This window comes from Portunus trituberculatus, chromosome 31, assembly GCF_017591435.1.
Source record: "Portunus trituberculatus isolate SZX2019 chromosome 31, ASM1759143v1, whole genome shotgun sequence".
NCBI classification, from domain to species: Eukaryota; Metazoa; Arthropoda; class Malacostraca; order Decapoda; family Portunidae; genus Portunus; species Portunus trituberculatus.
In genome coordinates, this window is record NC_059285.1 from 22073255 (window position 1) to 22085679 (window position 12425).

Genomic DNA, 12425 nt, shown 5'->3' on the forward strand with positions numbered 1-12425 from the left:
CATAAATCTCTCTCAGAACTACTTCCTGAAGTAATGAGAGAGGGATACAGAAAGCTTTCCTCCTCCTCATGGTGAAGTGGCATGGACACTACAGTACAAATTAAGTGGTTATTCAAAATTTTTTTTCTTAGATTCAATTAAAGCAGGCCAGCCAGATCTTTATTTTGGTTAGACACTATGATTCTCTCATAAGGACACTTCAATTGCATATTTTTAATCAGAATTGTTGTTTCCATATACTAATAAGTTGTTCAGTGTCACTTGGACTTTTAAGTGGCACAAACATGTTGTCTTCCTACCTACTGTCATCTAGATTAATACACTTCCTATCAAAGGTGTACTTGTTTGAAAATCTGGAGACAACCACATAAATCTAATGTCAATTCATTGGAAAATCAACTTATATACTTTTGTTCATGAATATAGTTTGATTTTACCTATGTTATCCTTTAGAAGGAATAGGGTATTTGTGAAATCAGCAGCCACTAGATGTCACTGAGGGGTTAAGTGATAGCCAAACCAACTAAGACATTTACTATTATGATTTTTCTGCATTCAACTATGAAGTTAGATGGCACTGTATCATTATATTCAATTGAAGTACAGTGGTACTTTGAAATATGAATTTAATTCATTCCGTGACGATCGTTGTACAAGCAACCACCGCTTAACGAAGGGGTTACATTCCTAAAAAAACCTTCGTTAAGCGAGAGTGCATCATAATACAGTGAAAGGTTTAATGAAAGTAAAAATTATGAAGTTAAACATCTAGGCAATTTAATCTAAGTTATTATAATGTACACTAATGTCTGTATGTACATAACTTTATAATGTTGATGATCTTAAATTTATGAAGGGAGGGAGAGTGAAACGGGAAAGACACTAACCGGCAATCTGTGGAATGTAAACAAAGGGCGCATCATTGTATCACATACAAAACTTATGTACCACATTTCCACAAGGCTTTCCATTTAATCCATTGTAGTGTCATGAGTTCAGGTGGTTCTTTTAGCTTGCAAGGAAGATACGGTCTCACCAGCTTTCTTAATAGAGTCTGCTGACTTGAAAATAGTAGAGACAGTAGATGGAGTCAAGATGGTGGCGAGCAATGCTATTAGTTTTCTCGCCTCTCTCATGTCTGTGAATAATATACAGCTTCACTTTGAGAGTAAGAGACTTCCTGGTCTTCTTAGCAATGCTAGGCGACATTGCAGGGCGTTTTGGTGGTAAGTTGAGCGAGGGAAGACGAGCTGCTGCTGACGCTGTTATTGTTTTGAACTATGGGGAGTGAGTGGTGCGCGTGTTGTCCACGAGGCGCTGGTGTATTCAAAACCCTGTTGGCTTGCGTAATACGGCAGGGCTTTCAAACTTGGAAAAAATTACCGGGATAAAACTTCATTAAAGCGAGTTTGGTGTTCATTAAACGAGCAGATGGTAGTAAAATGAAACATTCATTGTAGCAAAATTTCATTGTGTGAACTTTCGTTACGCGGGGGTTGCCTGTATATCAAAAAAATTTGTATATCAAATCAATTTTTCCCATGGATATTAATGGAAATAGAATTCATTCGTTCCAGTGATATGAATTTAACCACCCCCACAAAAAAAAAAAAATTAACATGCTTTAAATACCAACCAAATATAGATTTAGTATAAGATAAATACAATGTTTATTGTATGCATGATATAAATGTACTATATTACCCAAAATAACAACTTAACCCGCAAAACTCAGGACACATGGATAGACGTTCATCAAACAAGACTCGGGGCACGTCGATAGACGTTTAGGCGTTTTTAGGCAAAATTTGGCTATTTTTTTACCGTCTTCTTTGCTTGTGAGCTGGCAACATTCATCATGAGTAAACATATGGTATACGTCATTGTGTCACCAACTCCTACGATGGATGGTGGTAGCGACAGTGATTTCACGGTGTCCGATTCTGCCACCTCTCCCGCGAGCCTTACTTCTACACCTTGGGTTTCTCGCCATGTAGCGGGAAGACAACATTTGAATGAGAGTGGTATCAGAACAGGAGAGAGAGAGAGAGAGAGAGAGAGAGAGAGAGAGAGAGAGAGAGAGAGAGAGAGAGAGAGAGAGAGAGAGAGAGAGAGAGATACAAGGGGCCCATTTTCTATCACTCTAGCCAAGGCCACTAAACCCGATCGGATGCAAGGCCATAAACACTGATGATACCACCTCATTCAACCTGTGATATTTTGGTAACCATAGCATCTATATACTTCTGGTTTTTGCATTGCAAAGAGAAAGATTTGCTTATGGGTAGAACATCATTTGTACTCAATTGTTTATTGAATTTCCAAGTGTAATCAATATGTGAATACAGGCTATTTTGTGTGTTTCTCGCCAAATCTGCCGATTTAGCGCAAGCGAAAACTCCCAACTTGCATTCGTACTTACCGACATTGTGACAGAACTTCGTACATGTAGTACGGAGGAGGAATTGGTGAGTTACCCATGCCTTACTATTGGCATGCCACATGACCTGGAGTTTCTCTTTTAAGGGCTGCCGTGGTACAGTGGAACCATGGGTGCTTTGGGATCTGAGGGGTCTCCAAGCGCACGGGTTCGAATCCTGTCCACGGTCCAAGTGTAGGTTGGGCTTCCTTACTCGGGGCAACAGTTTCCTAGCGGGTGGGCTTTGAGATAGAAGGTATCCTAAAAAGTATCCCCTTTAGCCCATAAATTTCCGTGAAAAGCCCACATGGTATAAATAAAAAAAAAAAAAAAAAAAAAAACACCTTAGGTGCTTTAAAGGCCCTGGGGTTCTCATAATGATACACCAACAATGGTTTGACTTTACAGTTATTACTAGCGTTAGCGCACAGACCCAAGTCACAGATATGCACACCACATTCATATTTTGCAATTATCTTGTGTTTCATATCCATTGCGAGACTCTTCTAAGTTTCTTCTTTTCAGCCTTTATATTTTTACTTTTGGAACCCATGATCATGAGGTCTTGATTTCACAAAACTTAAGGAAAAATACACACTGCTAAGACACATACATGCACAAAGGATGAAAAACGATACACAACACGAACTAAATGTTCAGGTGGATGCGGGTAGCCGAGCGATCACTGCACCACCTACTGATGGCTATTCGTATCTTAAAAATATCTTCGTATTTCCAGGTGTAAATTATATTATATTTTTCGTCATATATCAAAAAAATTGAATGTTGGAGCGTTCATATTTCAAAGTATTACTGTAATTTAATAGTATCTTAGTAGTAGTACAATGGAAATCATCTACTGTGATATATCTCCTGAAATCAGAGGTAGAAGGTTTAACATCTGGCAATAATATTTATATTATTCTTACTATTACAGTAAGATTAAACCAATATTGTGTTGTCCACCTACTTAGTATAAACAGCATGCACTATTCAGCTAGAAATGTACTCATTTAAAGTGTATTAGTCTTTATTTTGACAAATATCAAAGTGAGGCAAATCCTGCCATTTAAGATTTAGCAGGAGACCGTCCATAATCAGAGGCTTACTTGTGCCAGTAGGGTGGGCTTGGTGAAGGGTAAAGGGCAAATGGCAGTAAACTGGGAGCACAGGATCACACAAGGAGTGTATAAGTGGTAACACTGAATCATGAAGTGACCTATGGTTTTGTGTGAGTGACAGCAGACAGTGATGTCACTGACATGATGAGGTCCTCCTTGGATAAAAACCCAAACAAATATGAGTCATATCTGGTCTCCGATGACAGACAGTCTCTGGGATCAGATATCCACTGTTGAACTATTCAATATTAATGACAATAAATTTCCACCAAAAGGGAAGCTGTCACTTACAATGTATATTTATTCTCCATACTCTAATGTGAATTGAATATTTAAAAAGGGTGAGAGTGCTGATCTTGCATTTGTATTGTTTATAAATGTCAAAAAGGGTGAGATGAGAGTGCCAGTTTTGCCAACTTTGCTTTCATTTCATAGGGAAATACATTAAGCCTTACCATCTGGTGATCATTCATGAATGATTGTATCACTACATCTGGTGAGATGGTGATCGTTCGGGTAATTGTGATTTTTCATGTCACACGCTTGTATTGTCTTCGCACCTACTCAACTTAGACGGTGAGTGTGTCTAGAAACTTTTTTCCACCCACTAAGTTGCCAATGGCTATGTTCAGATATTTCAGTAAACTTTATTCCACCATGGACGAAATATCTGGTAACCCCCTGTGGCAAACCGCGAAATATAATAGCCTCTGGAGAGCAAGGGGAACATCTCAAAAGTAATAGCTGTTGTTTTTTTTACTTGTTCACAATTCTTTCATTGCTGTAAGAATATAATAAAATATTTCAAGCTATCTTTCTTGTACGTGTATGAGAGAGAGAGAGAGAGAGAGAGAGAGAGAGAGAGAGAGAGAGAGAGAGAGAGAGAGAGAGAGAGAGAGAGAGAGAGAGAGAGAGAGAGAGAGAGAGAGAGTACTTTAAAGGACGTTAATAGTAGTCTTTTTAATATGGCTCTCATTCCATTCCTGAGGAATATATGAAATTACCATTTGTTTTATAAACAAAGGAAGTCTTGTGCTTCTCCTGAAATCCATTACAGAACACGAGAATTCATGCACACCCTGTACTGAAAGACATTAATTAAAGTGATAGCCTTTCTGAAAAAAGGAAAGTAGCTGCAATTGAAAGAATTTTCTCAACAAAACAAGGTAAGCCTTTTTGTAGTATCCCTTATGTTTTGTTCTTAAAAACTTTTTTTAAAGATGTCAAAAGATGTATGTGGAAAGAAACTTACAAAATATTTATATTATCTTGTCATATACTGCAAGTGAATCTTGGATGTACTTTAAAATATGTGTGGGCACTTCCTAAGAGCTTGTGTGAAATTTGACTTCTTAATAGTCTCTATACTACTTTCTTATTTGGGTATTTTTAAGGTTTTCTGTCTTCTTTTTTCTATATATGCCAATAGTAGAACATATTCTTGACTACCTCAAAGACTAGATCCATGATATGAAGAAAGTGATTAGGCTTCAGCACGGTTCAACTAGTGCAAAAATACTAAGACACTACTTCTCACCAAAAATGATGGTGCAAATTTTTTATATACAATATTTAACTCACAACTATTGTTTCTGAGACTAGATCAGCACAATAAAGAAAATTACTAGGCTTCAACTACAAATAGAACTTGAGATATTCAGTCTCTATATACAATGGAGACTCAATATTTGAACTTAATTCATTCCAAATGGCTGTTCAAGTATCAAAACATTCAACTATTGATACTTATATATCAGGTAATTCGTTCTAATCTAAGAAAAACCTCAAGTTTATAGAAATTTCAAAGTATTTTTTTACAATTTTGATTTGTACATACCAGAAGTGAAGGTTGGTGAGGACAACTTGGAAAAGGAGGGGAGAAGGGTGGGGAGGAGGAGGGAGGTCGCCGGAGGATGAGTCACCACCCATTAAGACGTCTTTGTAAAGTTTCTCTTGGTGTGATTCCTGTGAATCCACTAATGGAGTACTATGGCTCACTAACACTTGCACTCTCACCAGATTCCTTATTTTCATCACTAATAAGCCTCTTTGGTGCCATCCTAAGTTTCTAAATGAAAAAAACTGTACATATATATACAGGCAACCCCCGCTTAACGTAGGTTCACACAACGAAATTTCGCTACAACAAAGGTTTCCTTTTACTACCATCTGCTCGTTTAACGAACACCAAACTCGCTTTAACGAAATCTTATCCAGGTAACTTTTTTCAAGTTTGAAAGCCCCGCCGTATCACGCAAGCCGACAGGATTTTGAATACACCAGCGCCTCTCATGGACAACACATGCACCTAGTTCAAAACAATAACAGCGTCAGCAGCAGCTCGTCTTTCCTCACTCAACATGCCACCAAAACGCCCTGCAATGTCGCCTAGCATTGCTAAGAAGACCAGGAAGTCTCTTACTCTCGAAGTGAAGCTGGACATTATTCACAGACACAAGAGAGGCGAAAAAACTAATAGCATTGCTTCCCACCATGGCTTGACTCCATCTACTGTCTACTATTTTCAAGTCAGCAGACTCTATTAAGAAGGCTGATGAGATCATATCTTCTTTGCAAGCTAAAAGAACCATCTGAACTCGTGACTCTGCAATGGATAAAATGGAAAGCCTTGTGGAAATGTGGTACATAAGTTTTGTATGTGATACAATGAAGAGCCCTTTGTTTACATTCCACAGGTTGCCAGCTAGCGTATTTCCCGCTCCACTCTCCCTCCTTTCATAAATTTAAGATCAACATTATAAAGTTACTTACATACATACATTAGTGTACATTATAATGATTTAGTCTTAAATCAAACTGCTTAAATTTTTAACTTCATAATTTTTACTTTCATTAAACCTTTTACTGTACTATGATGCACTCAAACTTTGTTTACTCTCAATGGAAGCTCGTCAAGGGTTAAACTTGTTATAATTGGTTCACTTAACGAAAATTCACTTAACGAAGAGTTTTTTTAAGAATGTAACCTCCTTCGTTAAGCGGGTATTGCCTGTATATATATATATATATATATATATATATATATATATATATATATATATATATATATATATATATATATACAGGGGATCCTCATGATTTGACTGTTCGCAGTTCAAATTATTGCCAATTCGAAGTCAGTTAATTAATACCCAATCCTCAAGGTTCGACCGACTGACTCGCCAATACGACATTCATATCTCGCGCGCCACCCACCTGGTCAAAATCCACCACCATCCCAAATTAGTCCGCAGCCCACCAGGCGGAAGTGTAAACTGACACTACCCTGTGCAATTGTGCGAAAAGTAGCAGATTGGGCTACTTTTGAAGGGTACACACTACTTAAATTCATAATCTGCTACTTGCGATTTTTTGGGGCTACTTAATTCATGATATGATTGGGCTGCTTTGGCTTTGGCTACTTTTGTAATTTTTCTAAATGTTAACAATAATAATGATGATATTAACAACATTAATAAAAGAAAGAATAATAATAATAGTAATAATAATAACTGTGACATTGAGAACGGTGTAGTTATGGTGCTTTTTCTTTTTTTGTGGTGAGTAGGCAACTGATGACATCATGCTTCTCTTGCCTCACCGTACATCAAGAAAATGACTTACTAGATAATGCAAATCTTTAGTAAAAAATGATGCACAGAAAGTGAAAGGAAAAATCTTTAAGCCAATAAAAATAATTAAGTTTTGTTGAGAAGAAGAAAAATATTTTGGTTAAATTTAGATATGAATGGAAATAATTTATAGATAAAAAAAAGAAGCCAGAGAAAACTCATGGAAAAAATGGTACATCGTGAAAGAGGACTCCACTCCCCTTCCCCTAACCCCATGGAAAAAAAATATGAGTAGATAGTGGTAAGTACAAAATATAGTAGTTACAGTAATAGGTAGTAATTTTCTGTATTGGGATATACTGTGGTGAAATCCACTACTTATCAAGCATGCTTCTGCTACTTTTCATTAGGAAAATCTGGCAGAGGAAATGATCCACAGGCTGTGCAGATGCAAGGCCGCATAAACCAATGATACTACCTCATTCAACCTGTGATATTTTGGTAACCATGACATCTAGAAACTTCTGTTTTTTTTTGCATTGCAAAGAGGAAGAGTTGCTTGTACTCACTAGTTTATTGAATTTCTAAGTGTAATCAGTATGTGAATACAGTAATACTCCGCTTAACGAACAGGATAAGGGATGTCAAAGCTGTTCGTAGAGCGAAAATTCGTTAAGCGGACGTAATTTTCCCATAGGAAATAATGGAAATAGTGGGGAATGCATTCTGGGCTGGTCCCCAACATACCACATGGGTTAAAAAAAAAAATTATATATACGTTTGGCAGCATATTGGGCCACCGGTGTACCACTACTTTTATGATGTCGTATGAGTCATTGGAAGTTAGAGGAGCTACGTACAAATTCTCTCACATTCTCGCATTTATGTTCACAAAACAACATTTCTATTAGCTTTTTACAAACCTTGGCCCCAAGAAAGGATTGTTTTGTAATGCATAAAGTGAAATCTTACATGGAATACCAAAAATAAAGCAGAGATGAGATGAGCCACAGACGGTGGGAGACTGTGACTCGCCGCTTCTTCTTCTTCTTGTGACCCTTTAGCCTGTGTGTTGTCTTTCCCCATGATATTTGTTTCCACTCCTCTATTGCCTGTTATACGGATATCATATCTTAGTATTCATATACGCTCATGCCATGAGGATAACTTCGACTCCGTGGCACTGAGTGACAGTAATTATTAATGAAATACCATGGTATTTCATTAGTAATTCACTATCACTCAGTGCCATGGAGTCAAGGTTATCCTCGTGGCATGAGCGTATATGAATACTATGATATGATATCCATTATAGCAGACAAGAGAGGAGTGAAAACATAAACATCATGATGAAAGTAACATGCAAGCAAAAGGGTCACAAGAAGAAGAAGCGGCCGAGTGGATGCGAGTCTCCTGCTTCGTCTGTGGCTCATCTCATCTCTGCTTTATTTTTTGGCATTCCATGTAAGATTTCACTTTATGCATTACAAAACAATCCTTTCTTTGGGGGCAAGGTTTGTTAAAAGCTAACAGAAATGTTGTTTTGTGAACATAAATGCATATATAAGACTAACACCACATCCAGAGGTGGTGTTCCCAGCAACCTCAGAGCAACCTCATCACCGTCCCTCTAAGCGTTCATGGAAACCATTGCGCTGCAAGAGGTTGCTCTGACATTGTTAAAGAATCTTGGATCCAGCTCCAGGAGCGCTAGAGACAGAGGCGGGAAGCCAGTCAATCACAGCGAAGCTACCGCATTCGGTCCCTCACCAGGCAAATTCAAACACAGAAAATTCGCTAAAACAGATGTAGTTGTACGTACGTTATGCGGATTTTTGGTCTACCTTTATATAGTACGTTAAACCAGAAATTTGTTAAACGAACGTTCGTTAAGCGGAGTATTACTGTACAGGCTATTTTGTGTGTTTCTCGCCATGCTTTTACTTTTGGGACACATATCTTGAGTTCACAAAACTTAAGAAAAATACACACTGCCGAGGAGCAAAGACACATACGTGCACAAAGGATGAACAACGATACACAACATGGGTTGAATGTTCGCGTGGACACAGGTAGCCGAGCGATTGCTGCGCCACCTACCAATGGCTATTCGTATCTTTAAAATATCGTCGTATTTCCAGGCGTAAATTATATGAAATTTTTCATCATATATAAAAAAAATGTATGTTGGGGCAATCGTATCTCGAGGTATTACTGTATATATACACAGTAATACCTCGAGATACGAACACCCCAATATACAAATATTTTTATATACGACGAAAAATTTCATATAATCTACACCTTGAAATACAAATATATTTTTAAGATAAGAATAGCCATCGGTAGGTGGTGCAGCAATCGCTCGGCTATCCACGTCCACCCGAACATTCAGAACGCGTTGTGTATCCCAAAAGTAAAAGTATGGCGAGAAACACACAAAATAGCCTGTATTCACATACTGATTACACTTAGGAATTCAATAAATGAGTGATGTCAAGGCTTTCACTCATGGTCGGTTTGCTCCCAAAGATGAGATTACGTTATCCCTGTCTCAGGAGTTTTAAGTGACTGGATATTAAGAGAAAATCTCGCCCTACCCATCCGTCCGTGGCCTCTACTAACTGCACAACACAGTTATAATTCTGCTTACCTTCAACAGTCTCCCAAGGCTTCACTCTGGTGTTATGATCAATTACATGAATAATTGGAATAATTCAAAAGCAAGACATAAATAAACATAGGTATATTACATAAAGGAAATATAGGCAATGCAAGAAATAATACAAAAATAATATATCAATGGTAAACATACAAATCATAGAAAAATATTAATTTCCTAAGAATCAACCCTGGGGACAACACTACTCCAGACCAGGGGTCCCCACAAATCTCAGCTGATATAAGATCCAAGGTCACACACAGCTGGATGCATGGATTGCAATCAATCAATACTCTCAAAATTAATCATTAACTCCCCATATCAAGAAATGCCGTAGTAACATCCCATCTACACTCCTAATTCAACACAGTATGAGCAAAAGCAAAATATCCCCAAAATCACACTCCACCACACTTTACCACACACCCCACCCGTGCTCTCCCTCGGTTGATGCCACGACCTCCTAAAGACTCGTCACCAACAAGAAAACACCACACAACCCATGAAAAGTCTCCAAAATCCACTTATAGACAGTCACTACTACCACTATGCGGTCCTTCCCGCTCAAACGCCACTCCACATCACCACTTATTTTCATCAAAGCTGGTCTTACCAGACCTTATAAACACCATAAAAAAACCCCACGGATAACACCACCAAGCTTTAGGACCGAAGCACAAACAACCAACACACTTTATACCCGCGACATCACCACAAAATTTCTCCAACACCACCAAAAACATCCATCCCAGGAGGTGCCTGCTGAGGAAGAGATAAACAAAAAGGAGCGTGGGCTTCCCCAATGCAACGGGGCAAGAAAAACGCATAGCCTTACGCAAAGATATTACTTCTTATTTTACATTCAAATTCACTCATCATATACATAATAATATTACAATATATAGACAAGAAAATAAAGAAAATCAAGGCACAAACCGTAACAGTGAGTAAAAATGGTGTTCTGCCCACAAACAACTCTTCCTCTTTACAATGCAAATAACCAGAAGTTTCTATATGTCATGCTTTCCAAAATATCACAGGTGAATGAGGTGGTATCATCAGTTTATGTGGCCTTGCGTCCGATCAGGTTCAGCGGCCTTGGCTAAAGTGATAGAAAACGGGCCACTTGTATCCTCTCTCTCTTTCTCTCTCTCCTGTTCTGATACCACTCTCATTCAAAAGTTGTCTCCCCATAACATGGCGAGATACCCGAGGTATATAAGTAAGGTACACGGGAGAGGTGGTGGAATCAGACACCGAGAAATCACTGTCGCTCCCACCATCCATCGTTGGTGACAGTGACGTAGAGCATATGTTTATTCCTGATGGGTGTTGCCAGCTCACAAGCAAAGAAAACGAAAAGAAAATAGCCAAAATATAGCCGTAAAAAGCCTAAACGTCTATCAATGTACACAGAGTCTTGCGTGATGAACACCTATCGATGTCTCCCGAGTTTTGGGGATTAAGTTGTTATTTTGGGCAATATAGTACATTTATATCATGCATACAATAAATATTGTATTTATCTTATATCAAATCTATATCTGGTTGGTATTTAAAGCACGTTAATTTTTTGGGGGTAAATTCAAATCACAAAAACGAATTAATTATATTTCCATTAATTTCTATGGGAAAAACTTATTTGATATACAATTTTTTTTATATACAACGATCATCATGGAATGAATTAAATTCGTATGTCAAGGTACCACTGTATATATATATATATATATATATATATATATATATATATATATATATATATATATATATATATATATATATATATACAGGCAACCCTGTTTAACAAAGGTTCACACAATGAAATTTCGCTACAACGAAGGTTTCATTTTACTACCATCTGCTCGTTTAACGAACACCAAACTCGCTTTAACCCGTAAACTGCGGCATTCACATTCAGAGGGTGTCTCCTGGTGCGGCTAAATCAGCGAACGATTGACTTTCACTGAAAGATATATACTTTATAAAGATGTGTCACAGATACTTCATTTCACAATTCTGTAACTCAAAATTTACTGTAGCTACCATATTTCTAAGTATTTTTCGCCACAAAAATGGATTTCTGGCAGGATCTGGAGGCATTGTGGAGAGCGGGATGGGAGGGGGGAGGTAGGGGGAGGAGGCAGGGAGGATACACACAGACCGCTTATTGCCACTGTTCGTCGACGGGACAGTGTTTTCAACGCTCGAATGTTCTCTCTCTCTCTCTCTCTCTCTCTCTCTCTCTCTCTCTCTCTCTCTCTCTCTCTCTTGCTTGCTTCAAGAGAAATAAATGATAAAACAAAAGTATTTTATTTCTATAATGGCAATTTCCGTATAAGTAATATTCTTTCCATTATTCTGACACTAATATTTTGAATCGCAAATGAAGTAAATGGCATCAAAGTATATTGAGTAAACAACATACATATGGAATGGATAAATTGGTCAAGTAAAAATGCATATGCACTGGTTATTGTTCTAGCCCCCTATTGTTTTACAATTTTTTCTCTCTCTCTCTCTCTCTCTCTCTCTCTCTCTCTCTCTCTCTCTCTCTCACACTTTGTTCAAAATAAATAAGTGAAACTAAAATACTACTCTTTGCTTGGTTCACAATAAATAAAGTAACGAAATATTAGTTCCGTGTAAGC

General features: G+C 37.8%; 1 protein-coding gene across 12 annotated transcripts in view; it reads right to left on the reverse strand.

The window, feature by feature from the left end:
* LOC123511327 (dipeptidyl peptidase 8-like) overlaps positions 1–12425 on the reverse strand; it is a 610443-nt gene that overhangs the window by 467514 nt on the left and 130504 nt on the right. The gene's annotated exons all lie outside the window — the stretch shown is intronic.